Here is an 18,959-nt window from a genome sequence, read left to right on the forward strand (position 1 = left end):
GTGGCGCCCCTAGTGGCCTGCGTGCCAGCGGGGTGGCAGGGTGTGTCCAGCGCTGGGGCTTGGGGGTCATCAATCCCCGGTGTTGCGGGACAGGCCCCTTGGGAGGGGCCCCTCAGGGGCCAACCTAGGGTTAGGGTTAGCCCCCAGGAGGCCGGCAGGCCCCATACGCCAGCTGTGCAGCGAGCGGAGGGGCGGGCCGAGGTGAGTGCCCTGGCGAGCTGGAAGGTGGTACCCAAAGTTTTGGCACCAGGGGCCCTCGAATGTCGCCGGGGACTCGGAGGGCCCTGCCCGTTCTCCCGCCCTGAATGAGTGGCGGCTCCCCTAGCAACCCGAGTGGTGGCGGGGCTGCAGGGTGGGTCTGGTGCTGAGGCTCGGGGGTCCCCAATGCCAGGCGTTGCGGCACCAGGCCCCTTGGGCGGGGCCCCTTGGGGGCCGAACTAGGGTAAAGGTTAGCTCCTGGAGGCCGGCAGGCACGATCCACAGTCTGGGGCGAATGGAGGTGTGGTCGAAGATCGGGGCGCTGGCGAGCAAGAGAGTGGGCCCCAGCGTTTTGGCGCTGGGGGCCTTCGAAGGTCACCGGGGCAGGGAGGGCCCTGCCCGTTCTCCCGCCCTGAATGATTGGCGGTACCCTAGCAGCCCGGGTGTGGGCGGGGCGGAACGGTGAGTCCAGCGTTGCGACTCGGGGGTCTCCAATCCCTGGCGTTCGGCGGCAGTCCCTTTGGGAGGGGCACCTTGGGGGCCGACCTAGGGTTAGGGTTATCCCCCAGGAGGCCGGCAGGCTCAATCCACCGGCTCTGTGGTGAATTGGGGGGTGGACCAAGGTGAGGTCGCTGGCGAACGGAAGCGTGGGCCCCAACATTTTGGCTCGGTGGGCTTTCAAATGTCGCAGGGGGCTCGGAGGGCCCTGCTCCTTCTCCCGCCATGAAGGACCGGCGACGCCCCTAGCTCCCCGGGTGGCAGCGGGGTGGCAGGGTCAGTCCTGCACTGGTGCTTGGGTTTCCCAATCCCCAGCGTTGCGGCGCCAGGCCCCTTGGGAGGGGCCCCTCTGGGACTGTCCTAGGGTTAGGTTAACCCCCAGGAGGCCAGCAGTCCAGATCCGCAGGCTGTGCAGTGAGCGGAGGAGGGATTGACCGTGGTAGGGCGCAGTTGAGCGGAAGCGTGGTACCCAGTGTTTTGGCGTGGGGGGCCTTCTTATTTCACCGGAGGCTCGGAGGGCCCTGCCGGTTATCCCGCCCTGAATGCCCGGAGTCGCTCCTAGAGGCCCGCGTGGCGGCGGGGCAGCAGGGTGGCCCGGCGCTCGGGCTTGCGGGTCCCCAATCCCTGCCATTGTGGCACCAAGCCTCTTGGGAGGGGCCACTCTGGGGCCCATCTAGGGTTACCATTAGCCCGGAGGAGCCCGGAGGCCAGATCCGCCAGCTGTGTGGCTAGAGGGGGGGCGGTCTGAGGTGAGAGCGCTGTAGAGCGGGAGCATGGGCTTCAGCGTTTTGGCGCAGGGGACCTATAAATATCGCTGGGGGCTCGGAGGGCCCTGCCAGTTCTCCCACCCTGAATGAATGGCGGCGCCCCTAGCGGCCTGTGTGGGTTGGGGTGGCAGCGTGCATCCGGCGCTGGGGCTTGGGGGCCCCCAATCCCTGGCGTTGCGGCGCCAGGCCCCTTAGGAAGGGACCTTCAGGGGCTGTCCTAGGGTTAGGGTGAGCTCCCAGGAGGCCGGCAGGCCCGAGTCGATGGCTCTGCGAAGAGCGGAGGTGCGGGCCGAGTTGAGGGTGATGCAGAGCGGGAGCGTGGTCCCCAGCGTTTTGGCGCCCTGGGCCTTCGACTGTTGCCATGGCTCAAAGGGCCCTGCCCGTTCTCCTGCCCTGAAGAACCTACGGTGCCCTTAGCAGCTCCCTTGGCGGTGGAGTGGCAGGGTGAGTCCATGCTGCGGCTCGTGGATCCCCAATCCCAAGCGTTGTGGGGCCAGGCCTCTTGGGAGGGGCTCCTCGTGGGCGGACCTAGGTTTAGAGTTACCACCCAGGAGGCCAGCAGGCCCAATCCTCTGGCTGGGCGGCGAGAGGTGGGCGGCCCGAGGTAAAGGCGCTGGCGATCGGGAGCGTGGGCCCCTGCATTTTGGCGCAGGAGGCTTCAAATATCGCCGGTTTCTCCAGGGCCCTGTCCCTTCTCCCGCCCTGAATGACGGGCGGCGCCACTAGCGTCCCAGGTGGCGACGTGGCGGCAGGGTGAGTCTGGCTCTGGGTCTTGGGGTCCCTGATCCCCAGTGTAGCGGCACCAGGACCCTTGGGAGGGGCCCCTGGGTGGCTGACCTAGGGTTAGGGTTAGCCCCCTGGAGGCCGGCAGGTGGGATCCGGCCACTGTCCGGGGAGCGGAGGGCGGGGCCGAGGTGAGGGCGTTGGGGAGCGGGAGCCTGGGCACCAGCGTTTTGGCACGGGGAGCCTTTGAAGGCCACCGGGGGCTCGGAAGGCCCTGCCCCTTCTCTCGCCCTGAATGACCCGCAGTGCTCCTAGCGGCCTGGGTGGCGGCGTTGCGGTAGGGTGAGTGTGGCTCTGGGGCTTGAGGTTCCCGATCCCCGGCGAAGCGGCACCAGGACCCTTGGGAGGGGCCCCTGGGTGGCCGACCTAGGGTTAGGGTTAGCACCCGGGAGGCCGGCAGGCGGGATCCGCCCGCTGTGCGTGGAGCGGAGGGGCGGGCCGAGGTGAGGGCGCTGGCGAGCAAGAGCCTGGGCCCAAGCGTTTTGGCACCGGGGGCCTTCGAATGTCTCCGGGGACTCAGCGGGCCCTGCCCATTCTCCTCCCTGAATGACTGGCGGCGCCCCTAGCAGCCCAGGTGGCGGCGGGGCGGCATGTAAGTCCGGGCATAGGGCTCGGGGGCCCCAGTCCACCGCGTTGCGGCGCCAGGCCCCTTGGGAGGGGCCCCTCGGAGGCTGACCTAGGGTGAGGTTTAGCCCCTAGGATGCCGGCAGGCCCTATTCGCCAGCCGTGTGGAGACTGGAGTGGCGGACCGAGGTGAGGGCACTGGTGAGCGGGAGCGTGGGCCCGGGTGTTTTGGCGCGGGGGGCCTTTGAAGGTCGCCGTGTCTTGGAGGGCCCTGCCCGTGCTCCCGCCCTGAATGAACGGCACCACCCCAAGCCCCCGGGTGGCGGCTGGGTGGCAGGGTGAGTCCAGTGCTGAGGCTCGGGGGTCCCCAATCCCCAGCGTTGCGGCGCCAGATCCCTTGGGAGGGGCCCCTCGGGGGTCGATCTAGGGTTGCGGTTAGCCCCCAGGAGGCCGGTGGACCCGATCAGCGGCTGTGCGGCACGCGGAGGGTTGGGCCGAGGTGAGGGCGCTGGCGAGACTGAGCATGAGCCCAAGCGTTTTAGTGCGGGGGGCCTTCGATGGTCAGTGAGGGCTCAGAGGGACCTGCCCGTTCTCCCGCTCTGAATGACCGGCGGGGCCCCTAGAGGCTCCGGTGCCTGAAGGGCAGCAGGGTGAGACCGGCACTTGGGTTGGGGTCCCCATTCCCGGCGTTGTGGCGCCAGGCCACTTGGGAAGGGCCCCTCCGTGGCCGACCTACAGTTAGGGTTAGCCCCCAGGAGGCCAGCAGGCCCGATACACCGCCTGTGCGTCGAGCGGAGAGTTGGGCCGAGGTGAGGGTGCTGGTGAACATGAGCCCGGGCCCAAGCGTTTTGGTTCGGGGCGCCTTCGAAGGTCGGCGGGGGTTCGAAGGGCCCTGCCCTTTCTCCCACCCTGAATGAATGGCGGCGCCCCTAGCGGCACGTGTGGGGCAGGGCGGCAGGGTGCATCCAGCGCTGGGGCTTGGGGGTTCCCAATCCCCGGCGTTGCGGCGCCAGGCCCCTTAGGAAGCGACCCTCGGGGCCGTCCTAGGGTTAGGGTTAGCGCCCAGGAGGCCGGCAGGCCCGATCCGCCAGCTGTGCGAGGAGTGGAGATGCAGGCCGAGTTGAGGGCGATGGCGAGCGGGAGCTGGGCCCCAGCGTTTTGGCGTCCTGGGCCTTTGAATGTTGCCATGGCTCGGAGGGCCCTGCCCTTTCTCCTGCCCTGAAGAACCAGCAAGGCCCCTAGCGGCTCCGTTGGCAGTGGGGCGGCAGGGTGAATCCCAGGCTGCGGCTCGGGGATCCCCAATCCCCGGCGTTGTGGTGCCAGGCCCCTTGGGAGGGGCTCCTCCTGGGCCGACCCAGGGTTAGCGTTAGCCCCCATAAGGCCGGCAGGCCAGATCCTCTGGCTGGGCGGTGAGAGGTGGGCGGGCTGAGGTAAAGGCGCTGGGGTGCGGGATTGTGGGCCCCTGCATTTTGGGGTGGGAGGCTTCAAATGTCGCCGGTTTCTCCAGGGCCCTGTCAGTTCTCCCGCCCTGAATGACCGGCGGCGCCCCTCGCGGCCCGGGTGGCAGCGTTGTGGGAGGGTGAGTCTGGCTTTGGGGCTTGGGGTTCCAGATCCCTGGCGTAGTGGCACCAAAACCCTTGGGAGGGGCCCCTGGGGGGCCGACCTAGGGTTAGGGTTAGCCCCCAGGAGACCGTCAGGCCCAACCACACACTGTGCGGCGAGCTGAGGTGCGGCCCGAGGTGAGGGCGCTTGGGAGCGGGAGCGTGGGCACCAGCGTTTTGGCACGGGGAGCCTTTGAAGGTCACCTGGGACTCAGAAGGCCCTGCCCTTCTCTCGCCCTCTATGACCCGCGGCGCCCCTAGCGGCCCAGGTGGGGACAGTGCGGCAGGGTGAGTCTGGCTCTGGGGCTCTGAGTCACCAATCCCCAGCATTGCAGAGCCAGGCCCCTTGGGATGTCCCCTCAGGGCCGACCTAGGGTTTTGGTTAGCTGCCAGGAGCCCGGCAGGCCCTATCCACCGGCTCTGAAGCAAGCGGTGGGGTGGGCCTAGGTGAGGGCGCTGGCGAGCAGGATCCTGGGAGCCAACGTTTTTGCGCGGGGAGCCTTCAAAGGTCAGCGTGGGCTCGGAGGGCCCTGCCCGATCTCTTGCCCTGATTGACCGGCGGGGCCTCTAGCGGCTCGGGTGGCTGAAGGGCAGCAGGGTGAGTGCGGCACATGAGCTCGGGGTCCCCATCCCCAGCGTTGCGACGCCAGGCCCCTTGGGAAGTGCCCCTCGGTGGCCGACCTATGGTTAGGGTTAGCCTCCAGGAGCCCCGCAGGCCCGATACACCACCTGTGCGTCGAGCGGAGAGTTGGGCCGAGGTGAGGGTGCTGGTGAACATGAGCCCGGGCCCAAGCGTTTTGTTTCGGGCCGCCTTCGAAGGTCGGCGGGGGTTCGAAGGGCCCTGCCCATTCTCCCACCCTGAATGAATGGCGGCGCCCCTAGCGGCCTGTGTGGGTTGGGGTGGCAGCGTGCATCCGGCGCTGGGGCTTGGGGGCCCCCAATCCCTGGCGTTGCGGCGCCAGGCCCCTTAGGAAGGGACCTTCAGGGGCTGTCCTAGGGTTAGGGTGAGCTCCCAGGAGGCCGGCAGGCCCGAGTCGCTGGCTCTGCGAAGAGCGGAGGTGCGGGCCGAGTTGAGGGTGATGCAGAGCCGGAGCGTGGTCCCCAGCGTTTTGGCGCCCTGGGCCTTCGACTGTTGCCATGGCTCAAAGGGCCCTGCCCGTTCTCCTGCTCTGAATAACCAGTGGCGCCCTTAGCAGCTCCCTTGGCGGTGGAGCGGCAGGGTGAGTCCATGCTGCGGCTCGGGGATCCCCAATCCCCAGCGTTGCGGGGCCAGGCCTCTTGGGAGGGGCTCCTCATGGGCAGTCCTAGGGTTAGAGTTAGCACCCAGGAGGCTGGCAGGCCCAATCCTCTGGTTGGTCGGCGAGAGGTACACGGTCCGAGGTAAAATCTCTGGCGAGCGGGAGCGTGGGCCCCTGCATTTTGGCGCGGGAGGCTTCAAATGTCACTGGTTTCTCCAAGGCCCTGTCCATTCTCCCTCCCTGAATGAGCGGCAGCGCCCCAAGCGGCCTAGGTTGCGATGGTGCTGCAGGGTGAGTCTGGCTCTGGGGCTCTGAATCACCAATCCCCAGCGTTGCAGAGCCAGGCTCCTTGGGTTGTGCCCCACGATGCCTACCTAGGATTTCAGTTAGCCCCCACGACCCTGGCAGGCCCTATCCACTTGCTCTGCAGCAAGCGGAGGGGCGGGCCAGGCTGAGGGCGCTGGGGAGCAGGAGGAATGGAGCCAATGTTTTTGCGCGGGGTGCCTTTGAAGGTCAGCGGGGACTCCGGGGGCCCTGCCCATTCTCCCACCCTGATTGACCAGTGGTCTCTAGCGGCTCGGGTGGCTGAAGGGCAGCAGGGTGAGACCGGCACTTGGGCTCGGGGTCCACATCCGCAGCGTTGTCACGCCAGGCCCCTGGGAAGTGCCCCTCGGGGGCCGAACTATGGTTAGGGTTAGCCCCCAGGAGGCCGGCAGGCCCGATACACCACCTGGGCATCGAGCAGAGAGTTGGGCTGAGGTGAGGGTGCTGGTGAATATGAGCCTGGGCCCAAGTGTTTTGATTTGGGGCGCCTTCGATAATTGGCGGGGATTCGGAGGGCCCTGTCCATCCTTCCAAGGTGAATGAACAGCGGCGCCCCTAGCGGCCCAGGTGGGGAGGGGCGGCAGGGTGCATCGGGCGCTGGGGCTTGGGGGTCCCCAATCCCTGGTGTTGAGGCACCAGGCCCCTTGGGAGGGGCCCTTCGGGGGCCAACCTAGAGTTAGGTTTAGCCCCTAAGAGGCCAGCAGGCCCTATTCGCCAGCTGTGTGGAGAGAGAGTGGCAGACCTAGGTGAGGGCGCTGGTGAGTGGGAGGGTGGGCCTGGGCGTTTTGGCATGCGGGGCCTTTGAAGTCGCCATGTCTCTGAGGGCCCTGCCCCTTCTTCTGCCCTGAATGAACGGCAGCACCCCAGGCCCCCGAGTGGCGGCTGGGCGGCAGGTGAGTCAGGTGCTGAGTCTTGGGGTCCCCAATCCCCGGCATTGTGGCGTCAGGCCCCTTGGGAGGGGCCCCTCGGGTCCGACCTAGGGTTAGGGTTAGCCCCCAGGTGGCTGGCAGGCCCGATCCGCCTGCTGTGCGGGGAGCGGAGGGGCAGGCCGAGGTGAGGGCGCTGGGGAGTGGAAGCATGGGCACCAGCGTTTTGGCTCCAGGAGCCTTTGAAGGTCACCGGGAACTCAGAAGGACCTGCCACTTCTCTCACCCTGAATGACCGGCGGCTCCCCTAGCTGCCCAGGTGGCGACAGTGTGGAAGGGCGAGTCCGGCTCTGGGGCTCTGAGTCACCAATCCCAAGCATAGCAGAGCCAGACCCCTTGGGATGTGCCCCACGGGGCCGACCTAGGTTTTCAGTTAGCCCCCAGGAGCCCGGCAGGCACTATCCACTGGCTCTGCAGCAAACGGAGGGGCGGGTCGAGGTGAGGGCGCTGGGGAGCGGGAGCGTGGGCACCAGCATTTTGGCGTGGTGAGCCTTTGAAGGTCACCGGGGACTCTGAAGGCCCTGCCCTTCTCTCGCCCTGAATGACCGGCAGCGCCCCTAGAGGCCCGTGTGGCAACAGTGCGGCAGGGTGAGTCTGGCTCTGGTGTCTGAGTCACCAATCCCCAGCCTTGCAGAGCCAGGCCCCTTGGGATGTGCCCCACGGGGCCGACCTAGGGTTTTCATTAGAACCAAGAGCCCGGCAGGCCCTATCCAATGGGTCTGAATCAAGGGGAGAGTTGGGCCAAGGTGAGGATGCTGGTGATCATGAGCCTGGGCCCAAGCGTTTTGGTTCAGAACTCCTTCAAAGGTCAGCGGGGGTTCGAAGGGCTCTGCCCATTCTCCCACCCTGCAGGAACGGCGGCGCCCCTAGCGGCCCGGGTTGTGAGGGGTGGCAGGGTGAGTCAGGCCCTGCGGCTCAGGTATCTCCAATCCCCAGCGATGAGGCGCCAGGCCCCTTGGGAGGGGCCCCTTGGATGCAACTTAGGTTTTGGTTTAGCCCCTAGGAACTCGGCAGGTCCTATTCGCCAGCTGTGTGGAGAGTGGAGTGGCGGACCGAGGTGAGTTCACTGGTGTTTGGGAGCGTGGGCTCGGGCGTTTTGGCGCGGGGGGGATTCGAAAGTCACCGTGTCTCGGAGGGCCCTGCCCGTTCTCCCGCCCTGAATGAATGGCAGCACCCCAAGCCCCTGGGTGGCGGCTGGGCGGCAGGGTGAGTCAGGTGCTGAGGCTCAGGGTCCCCAATCCCTGGCGTTGCGACGCCAGGCCCCTTGGGATGGGCCTCTCGGTGGTCGATCTAGGGTTACAGTTAGCCCCCCGGAGACCGGTGGACCAGATCAGCGTCTGTGCAGCACGCGGCAGGGTGGGCCGAGGTGCGGGCGCTGGTGAGCCTGAGCATGAGCCCAAGCGTTTTAGCGTGGGGGGCCTTCGAAGGTTGGCGGTGGCTGGAGGGACCTGCCCATTCTCCCGCTCTGAATGACCAGCGGGGCCCCTAGTGGCTCAGGTGGCTGAAGGGCAGCAGGGTGAGTCCGGCACTTGGGCTCGGTTGCCCCATCCCCAGCGTTGGGGCACCAGGCCACTTGAGAAGGGCCCCTCGGGGGCCAACCTACAGTTACGGTTAGCACCCAGGAGGCTGGCAGGCCCTATACACTGCCTCTGCGTGGAGCGGAGAGTTGGGCCGAGGTGAGGATGCTGGTGAACATGAGCCTGGGCACAAGCATTTTGGTTCTGGGCGCCATTGAAGGTGGGCGGGGTTTCGGAGGCCCCTGCCAGTTCTCCCACCCAGAATGAATGGCGGTGCCCCTAGCGGGCCGTGTGGGGCAGGGCGGCAGGGTGCACTCGGCCCTGGGGCTTGGGGGTCGCCAATCCCCGGCGTTGCGCCGCAAGGCTCCTTAGGAAGGGACCCTCAGGGGCCGTCCTAGGGTTAGGGTTAGCACCCAGGAGGCCGGCAGGCCCGATCCGCCGGCTGTGCGAGGAGTGGAGGTGTGGGCCGAGTTGAGGGGGATGCAGAGCGGGAGCGTGGGCCCCAGCGTTTTGGCACCCTGGGCCTTCGAATGTTGCCATGTCTCCAAGGGCCCTGCCCATTCTCCTGCCCTGAATAACCAGCGGCGCCCCTAGCGGCTCCGTTGGCGGTGGGGCTGCAGGGTGAGTCCTGAGCTGCGGCTCAGGGATCCCCAATCCCCAGCATTGTAGGGCCAGGCCTCTTGGGAGGGGCTCCTCGTGGGCCGACCTAGGGTTAGAGTTAGCACCCAGGAGGCCGGCAGGCCCAATCCTCTGGCTGGGCTGCGAGAGGTGGGCGGGTCGAGGTAAAGGCGCTGGTGAGCGGGAACGTGGGCCCCTGCATTTTGGCACGGGAGGCTTCAAATGTCGCCTGTTTCTCCAGGGCCCTGTCCGTTCTCCCGCCCTGCATGAGCGGCGGCGCCCCTAGTGGCCTGGGTGGCGGCGTTGTGGCAGCATGAGTCTGGTTCTGGGGCTTGGGGTCCCAGATCTCTGGCGTATAGGCAACAGAATCCTTGGGAGGGACCCTTGAGGGCCGACCTAAGGTTAGGGTTAGCCCACACAAGGCCGGCATGCCGGATCCGCCCTCTGTGCAGGGAGCAGAGGGGCAGGCTGAGGTGAGGGCGCTGGGGAGCGGGAGCGTGGGCACCCGGGTTTTGGCACGGAGAGCCTTCGAAGGTCGCCAGTGGCTCGGAGGACCCTGTCCATTCTTGTGCCCTGAATGACCAGCGGCGCCCCTAGTGGCTGGAGTGGCAGCAGGGAGGCAGGGTGAGTCTGGCGATGGGGCCTATGGTCCTAGTCTCAGGCTTGGTGGCGCCAGGCCCCTTGGGAGGGGCCCCTCTGGGTCCTGCCTAGCTTTAGGGTTACCCCCAGGAGTCCGGCGGCCTGATCCGCTGGCTGTGCATGGAGCGGAAGGGCAGGCTGACGTGAATGCGCTGGGGAGCGGGAGTGAGGGCCCAAGCGTTTTGGCACGGGGAGCCTTCGAAGGTCACCGGAGGCTCAGAGGGCCCTGCCTATTCTCTCGCCCTGTGAGGACGTTGCCCCTAGTGGGCCGGGTCATGGCGGGGCGGCAGGGTGAGTCTGGAGCTAGGGCTCGTGGGTCCCCAATCCCCAGCGTGGCATCGCCAGGCACTTGGGAGTGGTACCTTGGGAGCCTACCTAGGGTTAGGGTTAGCCCAAAGGAGGCCGGCAGCCCCATTCTGTCGGCTGTGCGGCGAGAGGAGTGGTGGGCAGAGGTGAGGGCGCTGGCGAGCGGGAGCGTGGGCCCAAGCGTTTTGGCACGGGGGGCCTTCGAAAGTCACCGGGGGCTCAGAGATCCATGCCCCTTCTCCCGCCCTGAATGAGTGGCGGCGCCCCTAGAAGCCCGGGTGGCGGCGGGGCGGCTGGGTGAGTCTGGTGCTCATGCTCGTGTGTCCCCAATCCCCGGCGTGGCGGAGCCAGGACCCTTGGAAAGGGCCCCTCGGGGGCCGACCTAGGTTTAGGGTTAGCCCCCAGGAGCCCAGCAGGCCCTATCCTCCAGCTGTGTGTTCCAGCGTAGGGGCGGGCTGAGGTGAGGGCAATGGTGAGCGGGAGCGTGGGCCCAAGCGTTTTGGCGCAGGGGGCCTTCGAAGGTCACGGGGGGCTTGGAGGGCCCTGCCCCTTCTCCTGCCCCGAAGGACTGGCGGTGCCCCTAGCAGCCCGGGTGGCGACCGGGTGGCAGTGAAAGTCCAGCACTAGGGCTCGATTGTCCCCAATCCCCGGCGTGATGGCGCCAGTCCCCTTGGGAGGGGCAACTCAGGGGCTGAACTAGGGTTAGGGTTAACCCCCAGGAGGCTGGCAGGCCCGATCTGACGGCTGTGTGGCGAGCGGAGGGTGGGTCCCAGGTGAGGGCAATGGTGAGCGGGAGCGTGGGCCCTAGCGTTTTGGCGTGGGTTGCCTTCGAAGGTCGCAGGGGGCACGGAGGGCCCTGCAAGTTCTCCCACTCTGAATGAGGATGGCGACCCTAGTGGGCCGGGTCTCGGCAGGGCAGCAAGGTGAGTCCGGCGCTGGTGCTCGGGGGTCCCCAATCCCCGGCGTGTTGGTGCCAGACCCCTTTGGAGGGGCCCCTCGACAGCCAACCTAGGGTTAGGGTTAGACCCCAGTAGGCTGCCAGGCCCGATCCGCTGGTTGTGCGGCTTGCGGAGGGGCTGGCCGAGGTGAGGGCACTGGTGAGCAGAAGCGTGGGCCGAAGCATTTTGGCACGGGGGGCCTTCAAATGTCACCGGTGGCTCGGAGGGCCCTGCCCATTCTCCCGCCCTGAATGACCGGCGGTGCCCCTAGTGACCCGGGTGGCAGTGGGGGGCATGGTGAGTCCGGTGCTGGGGCTCAGGAGTCCCCTTTCCCCATCGTTGAGGCACCAGGCCCCTTGGGAGGGGCCACTAGGGGGCCGACATAGGTTTAGGGTTAGCCCCCAGAAGGCCCACAGACCCGATCCGCCAGCTGTGCGGCGAGTGGAGGGGAGGGCCGAGGTAAGGGCGCTGGCCAGCGGGAGCGTGGGGCCAAGCGTTTTGGTGCGGGGGGCCTTCGAAGGTCGCAGGTTGCTCAGAGGGCCCTGCCTGTTCTCCCTCCCTGAATGAACGGCGGCGCCCCTAGCGGCCCAGGTGGCGGTAGGGCGGGAGGGTGAGTCAGGCGCTTGGGCTCCAGAGTCCCCAATCCCTGGTGTTGCGGCAATAGGAACCTGGGATGGGCCCCTCGGGGGCCCACCAATGGTTAGGGTAACACCCAGGAGGCCTGCAGTCCAGATCCACTGGCTCTACAGCGAGCAGAGGGGCGGACCGAGGTGAGGGCGCAGGCGAGCGGGAGCATGGGCCCAAGCGTTTTGGCACAGGGGGGCCTTCGAATGTCATCAGGGGCTCGGAGGAATCTGCCCGTTCTCCCTCCCTGAATGACCGACGGTGCTCCTAGCGGCCTGGGTGGCGGGGGGGGCGACACGGTGAGTCCGGCGCTGGGGCTCGGGGGTCCCCAATCCCAGGCATTGCGGTGCCAGGCCCCTTCGGAGGGGCACCTCAGGGGACAACCTAGGGTTCTGCGTAGCCCCCAGGAGGAGTGCAGGCCTCATCCGCCGGCTCTGTGGCGAGCGGAGGGGGGGGCCGAGGTGAGGGCGCTGAGGAGCAGGAGCGTGGGCTCAAGCATTTTGGATGGGGGGGCCTTCGAAGTTCGCCACGGGCTCAGAGGGCCCTGCCCGTTCTACCGCCCTGAATGACCAGCGGCACCCCTAGCGGCCCGGGTGGTGATGGGGCGGCAGGGAGACTCTGGCGCTGGGGATTGGGGCTCCCTAATACCCGGCGTTGCAGCCTCAGGCCCCTTGGGACGGGCACCTCGGTGGCAGACCTAGGGTTAGGGTTAGCCCCCAGGAGGCTGGCAGGCTCATTCCGCCCATGTGCGGTGAATGGAGGTGTGGGTTGAGGTGAGGTAGCTGGCGAGTGGGGGCGTGGGCCAGAGCATTTACGCTTTGGCTTGGGGTGCCTTCGAAGGTCACAGGAGGCTTGCAGGGTCCTGCCCGTTCTGTCGCCCTGAAGGACTGGTGACGCCCCTAGTGCCCCATGTGGCGGCAGGGCGGCACGGTGCGTCCGGCGGTGGGACTTGGGGGTCCCCAATCCCTGGCATGCAGCGCCAGGCCACTTGGGAGGGGCCCTTCGGGGGCGACATGGCATAGGGTTAGCCCCCAGGAAGCCCGCAGGCCCGATCCGCCAGCTCTGCCACGAGAGGACGGGTGGGCCGAGGTTAGGGCGCTGGGAAGCAGGAGCGAGGGAGCCAGAGTTTTTGCACGGGGGGCCTTTGAAGGTCACAGGGGGATCGGAGGGCCTTGTCCGTTCTCCCTTCTTGAATGACTGGCAACGCCCGTAGCACCCTGGGTGCTTGCGGGGTGGCAGAGTCCAGCACTGGGGCTCGGGGGTCCCAAATCCCTGGCATTGTGGTGCCAGGCTCCTTGGGAAGGGCCCCTCGGGGGCCGACCTCGGGTTAGGGTTCTTCCCCAGGAGGCTGGCAAGCCCGGCGCTAAGTGGCTCTGGCAATGTAACAAAAATGCCATACACTTATCTGAAAGAAATAACAGTGTACAGGAACCCTCTTAGCCCTAACATCATCCTTTCTGAATATGGAAGCCAGCCCCAAATTGCTCGTGGAAGTCTGACGAAAGGGCTAAGCACTTTTCTCTGAGTCACCACACTGTACAGGGAAAGACCAATGTACATCATCTTTCACGAGTAGGAAGCATTAATGAAAAGGTTCTGGAATTTCGAGGACTCTGACCCATCCTTATTGGTAATAAACCACCGTGTACAGGAAAACACCTTCAACTCTCATCAGCCTCCTCAATCCTGATTCCGATTCAACTTTGGGTGTGTAGGACTAGGGAAATGTCCACATCTTATTGCTAAGAAAAACGATGTCAGGGTAATGCCCTTCAAGTCACCTCAGCCTTCCTGAAGACGGAAGCAGGAATCAAGGTGGTTATGTTACCATGAGGTAAGGAAGATGAGCATATAAGTGAGAAACAACAGTGGGCAGGACCTCTCTTCCAAGGAACAGTATCTTTGCTTAATGTTGAATCCCTATGGTAAGTGGTTGTGGGCATTTGTGAGGTCAAAATCTTAAGTGTTTTGTAAAACCTCTTGGTCATTCACAGATGAGACTAAGGTAGTTGGGGACTTCTAGGCAGTGATTTGTCCACTGTCGAAAATATGAAAAGATAAAAGAGACAGATGAGGTCTCCTCAGGCATTGTCCTTTATCCTCATCCTCCGTGAGGATGGCCATCTCTGGACAGCTCAATGGCAGGGTCTCATTCACAGTGGGGGCATCTGTTCCTCACAGACATCAGGCAGGGAAATGGATTTGGTTCTCTGTGCCAGCCCAGCCACAGCTGAGTGTCACAGCACCCTCTCGTGGGCTCATAAGAGTTCCGCTGACACCAGGCAGGTCATTGTATTTGATAAACCACTGTGAGAGTTTGCAATTGCCTTCATCTGCAACCTCCTAGAGGCAAATGCAGGTGTCTGGTACCATGTGAATTCATGTGAAGGCATTGTGAGAAAGTGTCCTTTTGCTTAAGAAAAACATGGCTGGGGCTCCTGGCTGGCTCAGCCAGTTAAGCATGTGCCTTTGGCTCAGGTTATGATCCCAGGGTTCTGGGATCGAGCCAAGGCTCCCTGCTCAGGAGGAAAGAAGGTAGGGAAATAGCTTAGAACCCACAGAGAATGTGAATGAAGGGGAGTGAAATGGAACTTGGTCTGTGTTTTGCTTTAGGGATTGGAAGTTAGTTTTTTCTCAATTCTGATTGTTCTTGAGACAGAAAAGCTGTATTGGTTTTTTTTTTACCTTTAATTTTTTTCTAATAACAATTTTTTATTATGATATGTTAGTCACTATACAGTATTTCCTTAGTTTTTGATGTAGTGTTCCGTGATTCATTATTTGCATATAACACCCAGTGCTCCATGCAATATGTACCTTCCTTAATACCCATCACTGGCCCATCCCAATCCCCCACCCCTCTCCCCTCTGAAGCCCTCAGTTTGTTTCCCAGAGTCCATAGTCTCTCGTGGTTCATTCCCCCTTCTGTTTAGGGTCCATTGTCTAAAGGGACAGACAGTGGAAGTTCAGCAAATATAAGATCGAAATTTCATTGTTCATTATAGATGCCGCCAAGTAGTTCCCAGACATTTCATTCTACTGTAGTAATTCATTATACCTGTGCAGGTGCACGTGGAAGATAAATGATGAATGTATACTGGTAATAAAACACGCCCCTCAGTAGTAGAATAATAGAGGATGCACATGTGTAAAATTATTCGACTACAGCGTCCATGCTTTCCCTTTGGTTCCTTATTATCTATGAAATTGGACAATTTTTGTTCTCTAGGCTTAAACCTCATTGTCAGTATTCAGAGTTTTTCAATGCTGATCTTCTCCTGTATAAATTACCAAAAACCTAAAATATGTATAAACTTTAAAAAATGCTATATTGAAAATTATAGCAGGGAAGTTCCATTTTGTGAATATTGTGTCAATGGATCTCTATTTTGACATCAGTGTTCATTAGAAATGATGACATTTCATGTGAGTATAAATATCAATGTGAAAAAGAAAAGGTAGGAAGAACCTTGAATGTTTAAGTAATTGGTGAAATGACAGGTGTGTGTGTGTGTGTGTGTGTGTGTGTGTGTGTGTGTGTGTGTAATTGATTTTCAGTGAATGGTTCAGCTTCTTGTAGGGCCTCCGAGAGAGCCCAGGTGAACCTTTCAGTGAGTTGGTATCTGTTCTCAGAACATGGGAATCTCTTAGTTCAAACAGGCAAGCTTTGAGGTCTTGAAGAGTTTCAGTCCTCAGCGATGGTGTTGCAGACCCTTGTGTGCAAACCCTAGGGTATGCTCAGAGCCCTCATTAGCAGGTACCAACTTGTGAGGATTTCAGACAGCATTTCCCAAAGAAGTACCTCTTGAGTCTCTGTCCTTGTCAGTTCCCTACACGTCCTTACACTAGTTATGTGATCAGTGTGTTTCAGGATAATCCCCACATGTGATTTTTGCTATTTCCTACTAGTCCTATCTGTTTCTCATCTTGTTCTTTTATGGTAGGGGTTGGGAAGCAACCTGTGTGGTGTAGGAAGGGGTGTGGAAGTTGTCTGCCTTCAGAGGACCGAATGATGCCTAGAAATTGTACTGTAGTTTGAGGTCAATTATCCATCCTCTGAGTGTCAGGAATTCCATCACTTTACTTTGATGCTAGTCTGTTCTTCAAGCTGTCCTCAGAAATAAGGACGTCATCCATCTAGGGAATACTGGTTTGTGTGTATGTTTTCATTTTAGGAAAGGCCTTGCTGTTCCTGAAAATAATACTGTAGAGCACCCTTTCCTGTTCTTATTGGCCATCAGTCAATCTTTTGTGAAGTATTCGTTTGTACATAGACTTTTTATGGTTGATGAGCAGGAATTCTTTATTGACAAGTCTTTGTCAGTGTGTATATTGCAAATCTTTACTTCCCAGACTGTGGTTCACTTTTTCATTTTCTTATGGTCATAAGATAAGGAGAAATGTCACATTTTTATGAAGTCCCACTGAATTCTTTTAAATGGTTAAAGCACCCTATATCCTACCCCAAGATTGACAGGTTCTGCATTTTCTTTCAGAAACTGTCCAATGGGAAGCTACAATCCATCTCAAATTTATAAATTGCATTTTAATTCTAATAGGGTATTTATAGACAGTTTTGGATTTTCTATGTACACAATCGTATTATCTGTGAATAGTCACAATTATCCCCTCAATTCTTATACTTTTTGTTTCTCTTGCCATAAAACACTTGTAGATTCTCTGATGCCACGTTGAATAGAGCAGCATTGTTTGAAGATTTAATATACCTTTCTCAATATCTAACAGAAAAAGCAGACAAAACATTGGTAACAAATGTGACCTAATTGACATATAGGGAACATTCCATAATAAGTGCAGAATACATTATTTTCAAGTGGTCATAGACTCTTTACCCAAATAGATGATAGGTGGGGCCACGAATCAAGTCTACAAATGTTAAACCCTGAAATTAACTAGATTCTATTCTTAGACCACAGGGGAATTGAGCCACAGTCATAGCGAAAAGAAAACCAGGAAGTCCTTCAAAGTTTAAAATTAAATGGAAGTTTGCTACATATCCTAAAGGTGAGAGAGGGAATCTCAATGGAAATTCTGAACCTTTTCTACATGAGGGCTCACACACAATGGCACTTTCTTTGTGAAGAGCATTATAATAACCTAGACAGGAGTTGAGCCTTAAGTCAGAGTTCTGCCTACCCCAGCCACACCTGGCAGCCTTGGCCTGTGGTACCCCTCAGCTGTCCTTTCTGGCGGCCCTGAGCTAAGGGGGTCAACATGGCCATATGGAAATGGGAAGCTCCCCACTCATAGTGATGATGGTGCCCCCTCCCCAGCTGCCCATTCTGGTGGCTCTGAGCTAAGGGGGTCAACATGGCCGTATGGAAATTAGAAGCTCCCCACTCTTAGTGATGACGTTGCTATCGTATCATCCTCACCAGTCCAACAATATGATTTCTGAGTGAAATATGACACAAGAGCGATTTCTTGGCCTTCCTTCAGGTTGAAAATCATCTGGTGAGTCATCTATTAGAAATATGGATTCAACATGTGTTCTTTCTTCTGGAAAAGAAATAGACCCAATAGCAATTAGGGCTTCCTGAGCACCTGTTCTTGAGAGACATCATACTGGCTCTTTGTAGCATTCTGCCTCTTAAACTTCTCAACTAGGGTGTAGATATTTTTAGGCACATTTTCAGACGGTTAGAAAGGGACTCAGATGATATGAGTCTCAGAGGATTTTAGTGTCAGAAACCTAAATGGGATCCCCAAATTGACTCCAAATTGCTTGTTGTTCCATACAGGGTACTATTTCCCTCTTATCTCTGGTCTTCTCGATCTGGAAACCTATCAAGTATCAGGATTTTCTTGTCATGTGGACAACTGGAATGAATTCAGCGGGCCTTTTCACGTCTGCCCATGGTGAACATTAAGATCATTATCTCAGTAGAGGACCTCTGGGTAAGATACTCAAAGATCCTAAGGAATACAGACAGTATAATATTTTCCTGGTATTAAAGTTACTGAAACCAACTATCTTTTTTAGTAGATTCAGGCTCTGGTATGTTCAGAGGGTACTGTAAAACAAGTCTGAAATAGTATTTAAAAACACTCAGCTCAGCCTCTTCTACAAAGTGAGCCAATGCTTATAAACATGGCTAAAATATTCCCTTACCTACGATGACTTCCCAGCCATCCTAGTGTTTATATGGTATGACTGTGACTTGCATTAGTCAACATTTGTAGAGAAAGAACTTAGTGCATCCAGGGGTCACTTCATGTTGAAATTAGTTTGTGACAATGAGCTACTGTGTTTTATTCTGCAGTCCAAGGGAATGGTGCCAGACATCTCTAAGGTGTCTAGCAGTTCTACAATTCTGATTTTAAGTGGTCTGTGTGCTTCAGAGATTTGGTCAGGAGAGGGCAGGAGTCCAGAGACTGTGAACACTTCTGTTACATGTGCTGACCATGGAGCACGCAGGATTCCGTGGGCATCATTTTGATTTCTTGGTACTCTTGTGAAAGGTGCTTTTGTCTCAAATTCCTCTATTTAGGAGTAATTATAATGATAAAAGGAATTTTTATTGTATATCATCTGTGGGCCCTGATCCTGAGCTCCCAGGGAAGCTATCCTTTAACAATTACCCAGCTCAAAATGACTGGGCAAAACCTCAAAGCATGGGCCTTGTTTCTGCCCCAAGCACATGTTGTACATCTGCTTCGAGAAGAAAACAATAACCAAAAAATGCCAACATAAATATAAGAAAAAATAAAGAACCTCTTTGGCTCCCATAAGATTAAAGACATACTGACATGTACACACTGAAAACATAAGAAAGAGTCTGTCACTTTCTGGAATCTAAGAAGATCCTCATTGTGGTGTGTAACTCTGTACGTAAAACAAAACAGAAAAAAATATATAAGCCTGCCCCAAATGTTCCTTCTCCGGAGCACTCACTTCTTGGTGAAGATTGTGTCTCTGAGGCAGCTGTCCTGACTTGGGTTTGAATAAAGGTCCCTTCCTTTCTCTCTAAAATGTTTTTAAAAGTTCAGTCACGCAGTGTCGACAATAACAGTGTTTTCTATTTAAGTGAGAAATAAATGTTCCACTCTATTTGCATTGGGAATAGACGAATTGAGGGTTTCTTTAGAAGAGTAAGTCTGCTTTCCAGAAAAGGCAAGGACATTGGTCTATTGAGAATGAAGATAATTACTGATAAACAACAAGTATGTGTTGCCCCTTTGCCCAGAAACCGAAGCAGGTGTGCAGGCTTTAGGTCAGAGGTGCCTTCTTCTCCCCAGCTGACGGCACTTCTCTGCTCTGGCTCCAAGACACCCGAGGTTATGAACGTCAGCATCAGAGTCAGCAAGGCAGCTTGTCACAGGACGCCAGTGTTCAGAGAAAGCACAGGTATGTTTGGCAAAATGTCCTATCTATGTCAGGGCTGGAGGTAAAACCT

This window comes from Ursus americanus, chromosome 23 (assembly GCF_024610735.1).
Source record: "Ursus americanus isolate L20-20 chromosome 23, mUrsAme1.1.p, whole genome shotgun sequence".
Lineage (NCBI taxonomy): Eukaryota > Metazoa > Chordata > Mammalia > Carnivora > Ursidae > Ursus > Ursus americanus.